Below are 5,246 nucleotides of genomic sequence, written 5' to 3' on the forward strand. Positions count from 1 at the left end.
TTGGGAGGCTACGGTAGGAGAATTGCTTGAACCCAGGAGGTGGAGGTTGCAGTGAGCTGAGATTCCACCACTACACTCCAGCCTGCTAGACAGAGCGAGACTCTATCTCAAAAAAAAAAAAAAAAAGGTAGACTCCACAGTGGCTCACACCTGTAATCCTAGCACTTTGAGAGGCCAAGGTGGGTGGAGCACTTGAGGTCAGGAGTTTGAGACCAGCCTCGCCAAGATGGTGAAGCTCCATCTCTACTAAAAATACAAAAAAATTATCCAGGTGTGATGGTGTGCACCTGTAGTCCCAGTTAATTGGGAGGCTGAGGCAGGAGAATCACTTGAACCTGGGAGGCGGAGGTTGCAGTGAGCGAAGATCACAGCATTGCACTCCAACCCGGGTCACAGACTTATCAACGGCTCACCCATTGTGGGGAGGTGGTCAAGGAAAGGACAGATGGAGGCTGGCAGGGCGAGTTTGAGCCTGAGCAGCTGAGTCAATGGCATTGGCTCAGATGGGGAATTGATTGCAGGGGATTGGTTGCATCAGGGTGTGATCGTGCCTGTGATAGGGAGTGCTGTGTTCTGAGGGGCTGAGGAAGTAGATGGCGGGGTCAGAGGGTTTCACAGAGGGCCCACCTATCAGCTAAGGCTGAAAGATTGAGAGAGATTGAGAGAGAGGTGGACACTGAGTTTGAAGCAGTTGGAGCACTGCAGTTAAGGGAAAGGGCTCAGGCATCAGATGAACCCGAATTCCAGACTGGCTCCTCTTACCTCCTTGTAACCTACCATGAATCACTTTCTCCTGTGGGAGCCTCAGTTTTCTCAATGTATAAAATGGGATGAAAATTGCCCTTCCTCAATGTTAGAAACAAGAAGCTTGTTCCTTGGTGCCACAAGGAGAAATGAGCATTCAGACAAAAAGTTTTCTCAGCAAGGCAATTTTACTTTCTGCAGAAAGGGTACTGCCCATCAGCAATCTTGCCATGAGAGCACATTGAACAAAGAACTGTGGGAATATTTATCCTTTACACATTGGGTCCTTACTGCTATGTCCCATCTCCTAACAGTCTAAGCTAAACCCGATTGGCTAACAACTTAAACTTTCCTAAATAGATAAAGGCCATAGAGAACAAAGGGGAAAGAGGAAGTTACTTCCAAAAGGACTTAGAAAAGTGATAATGTTTCTAAATAAGGAAAGGGCATATGCTGAGAGCTGGGACATGCCTGCACATGTCCAGAACAAATATCCTAGTTAAAGTACAAGGACATAGAATGTACTTATTCCCTTATATCTAACACTTATTCCCTTATATCTTTTTTTTTTTTTTTTTTTGAGACGGAGTTTCGCTCTTGTTACCCAGGCTGGAGTGCAATGGCGCGATCTCGGCTCACCGCAACCTCTGCCTCCTGGGTTCAGGCAATTCTCCTGCCTCAGCCTCCTGAGTAGCTGGGATTACAGGCACGCGCCACCATGCCCAGCTAATTTTTTGTATTTTTAGTAGAGACGGGGTTTCACCATGTTGACCAGGATGGTCTCGATCTCTTGACCTCGTGATCCGCCTGCCTCGGCCTCCCAAAGTGCTGGGATTACAGGCTTGAGCCACCGCGCCCGGCCTATTCCCTTATATCTAACAGCTACATAGGATAGGGCTTAACAAAGACTTATCAGCAAAAACAAACAAAAAAAACAAGAAGGCTTTGAAGGAAGTTAATCTTTAAAAGAAACTATTATTTCTAACATTTATTTATTCTTTAATAAGAAGGGAAACTTTGAAGAGGAACTTTTTGCTTTCCACACTTAACCCCTGCCACCTATCACTTAAATAAAATGTAAATTATGGCTGGGTGTGGTGGCTCATTCCTGTAATCCCAGCACTTTAGAAGGCTGAGGTGGGCAGATCACTTGAGGTCAGGAGCTCAAGACCAGCATGGCCAACACGGTGAAACCCCATCTCTACTCAAAATACAAAATACAAAAATTATCCAGGTGTGGTTTTACATGCCTGCAATCCCACCTACTTGGGTGGCTGAGGCACAAGAATTGCTTGAATCTGGAGGTGGAGGTTGCAGTGAGCAGAGATTGCACCACTGCACTCCAGCCTGGGCAGCAGAGTGAGGCTCCATCTCAAAATTAAAAAATACATAAAAATAAATCAAATAAAATGTAAATTAAGTACTTGGCAAGGTGCACCATAAGAACTGAACGGCTACTAGTTAACAAGCTCTCATGTGATTGCTAATATTGTTTGGATCCCATCCTAAATAAATCCGATGAGCTCTGGGAATGAAAGCTTCGGGTTGAAAAGACTGAGGGGTATATTACTTATCTCTTGCTGCATGACAAATTACCCTGAAATGGAACAGCTTAAACAGAAGCTTTTACATAGTGCTGCTTTGATAGACACAGAACCGAAACTGCTTGTGGTAATCCAGGCTCACCCGCACCTGCTCTGTGGTCAGCATACAGGGGCGACCACAAGAGGGTGGTCTGGGCAAGCCCATTCATGTATGAAGGGAGCTGGGTGAAGGCTTCCTATGCCTTGCTCCACTCAGCCAGCCCCTAGATAATAGCGGTTTCTCAAACTGTGGTCCCCGAATTATCTGCATCCTAATTTTACCTTTTTTTTTTTTTTTTGAGATGAGACAGGGGCTTGCTCTGTCGCCCAGGTTGGAGTGAAGTGGCGCAATCATAGCTCACTGCAGCCTCGAACTCCTGGGGTCCAACAGTCCTCTCCCACCTCGGCCTTCCAAGGAGCTGGGTGCATGCCATCACACCCAGCTTATTTAAAATTTTTTAATTTTGTAGAGATGGGGTCTTCCTTTGTTGCCCAGGCTGGTCTATAATTCCTAGGCTCAAGCGGTCCTCCTGCCTCGGTCTCCCAAAGTACTGGGATTACAGGTGTGAGCCACCAGATCTGACAGCATCCTAATTATATGGTGTTCTGTTTTTTGTCTTTGTTTTTTAATGCAGATTTCAAGGCTGGGCTCAGTGGCTCACACCTGTAATCCCAGCACTTTGAAAGGCCAAGGCGGATGGATCATGAGGTCAAGAGATAAAGACCATCCTGGTCAACATGGTGAAACCCCGCCTCTACTAAAAATACAAAAATTAGCCAGGCTTGGTGGCACATGCCTGTAGTCCCAGCTACTCGGGAGGCTGAGGCAGGAGAATTGCTTAAACCTGGGAGGCGGAGGCAGAGGTTGTGATGAGCTGAGATCATGCCATTGCACTCCAGCCTGGGCAACAAGAGCAAAACTCCATCTCAAAAAAAAAAAAAAAAAAAAAAAAAAAAAAAAAAAATTCTGTGACCCACCAGAGACTCAGAATTGGAACCATTGTGGGTACAGCCTTGAAACCTGTTTTATTTAAAGAAGATGTTTAGAATAGTTTTAGATCTGTAGAAAAATTGCAAAAACAGCAAAAAAAAAAAAAAAAATCTCATATACCCCAGTTTCCCCTATGATTACATCTTATATTAGAATGGTACATTTATGACAATTAGTGAACCAATATGGCACAATATCATTAACTAAATACCATGCTTTATTTAGATTTCCTTAGTCTTTTTTTCTTTTTTTTTTTTTTTTTGAGACAGAGTCTCACTGTCGCCCAAGTCATAGTGCAAATCCGTAGCTCACTGCAAACTCCGCCTCCCAGGTTCAAGCGATTCTTCTGCCTCAGCCTCCCGAGCACCTGGAACTACAGGCACCCGCCACCACAACCGGCTAATTTTTGTATTTTTAGTACAGGGTTTCGTCATGTTGGCCAGGCTGGTCTTGAACTTCCGATCTCAGGTGATCCACCCGCCTAGGCCTCCCAAACTGCTGGGATTACAGGCGTGAGCCACTACGCCTGGCTGGTATTTTAACCCAATGCCCTTCTGTTCCAAGATCCCACCCAAGCAAAGACATTACATTTAGTATTCACGTCTTCTTGGCTGTGACGGTTTCTCAGACTTTCCTTGTTTTGATGACTTGACAGGTTTGTTCACTTGTTTGAGACAGAGTCTCATTCTTGTCGCCCAGGCTGGAGTGCAGTGAGGTGATCTCCCCTCATTGCAACCACCTCCCAGGTACGAGCAATCATCCTGCCTCAGCCTCCCAAGTAGCTGGGATTACGTGCAGACACCACTACGCCCGGCCAAGTTTTGTGTATTTTCAGTGGAGACAGGGTTTCCCCATGTTGGATCGGCTGGTTTCAAACTCCTGGCCTCAAGTGATCATCCCGCCTTGGCCTCCCAAAGTACTGGGATTATAAGTGTGACACAGAGCGCCCACCAACAGTTTTGAGGAGTACTATGCAGGTATTTTGGAGGATGTGGCTCAACTGGAATTTGTCTAGTGTTTTTTTTTTTTTTTTTTTTTTAATGCTTAGATTGGAAGATCGCGGAAGTAAACAGCCTTTTCTTTGTGTGTGTGTGAGACGGAGTCTCACTCTATCTACCAAGCCTGAGTGCAGTGGCACGATCTCGGCTCACTGCAATCTCTGCCTCCACAGTTCAAGTGATTCTCCTGCCTCAGCCTCCCGAGTAACTAGGATTACAGGCGTGCGCCACCACGCTGGGCTAATATTTGTATTTTAGTAGAAATAAGGTTTTGCCAAGTTGGCATGGTTCAAGTGACCCGACCGCCTCGGCCTCCCAAAGTGCTGGGATCACAGGCGTGACCCACCGCGCCCGGCCCTCTTCAGCTTTTTATGAAGCCAGAGAGTTCAAGGACCTCTAAAGTTTTTGTTTCCAGTCTGAACGATTTCACTGGTCTCCCCGAAGCAGTTCCAGTATTGGCCGGGAGAGGGAGCAAGAAAAAGTAGACCGGTTTCCTTTTCCTCCAAACGCCTTTCCCAGTTAAGAAACCGGCGAAACTAACCGAGGGGGCGGGACTAAGCTCTGAGCAGCACCGTCAAATCCGGGCGTGGGCCTCGAGCTATCACGTGAGTGTCCGCGGTCAGCTGACTGTGCCGGACTTCCGCGGCGCGGGGAGCACAACGCGAGTCGAGGGCTGCTGCTGATTAGTGGAGGAGGATTCAGCAGAAAGCACCGTGGGGCGGGGCCTCGGCGGTGCGGATTTCCATTGCCTTCCGCAGGGTCACGTGGGAGGTGACGTAGGGAGCGCTGGGAAGAGAATGGGGCACCGTTCGCGGGTGTGTGCGCATGCGTTGAGGTCTCGGGACGCCGATTGGGGGGTCTTGAGTCACGGGCGGCGTGCGGAAGGTCGGGGCGTGGCCGGCGGAGCGGGCGCCGCGCTACGAGGCCGCT

The sequence above is a fragment of the Saimiri boliviensis genome, chromosome 14, assembly GCF_048565385.1.
Source record: "Saimiri boliviensis isolate mSaiBol1 chromosome 14, mSaiBol1.pri, whole genome shotgun sequence".
NCBI lineage: Eukaryota > Metazoa > Chordata > Mammalia > Primates > Cebidae > Saimiri > Saimiri boliviensis.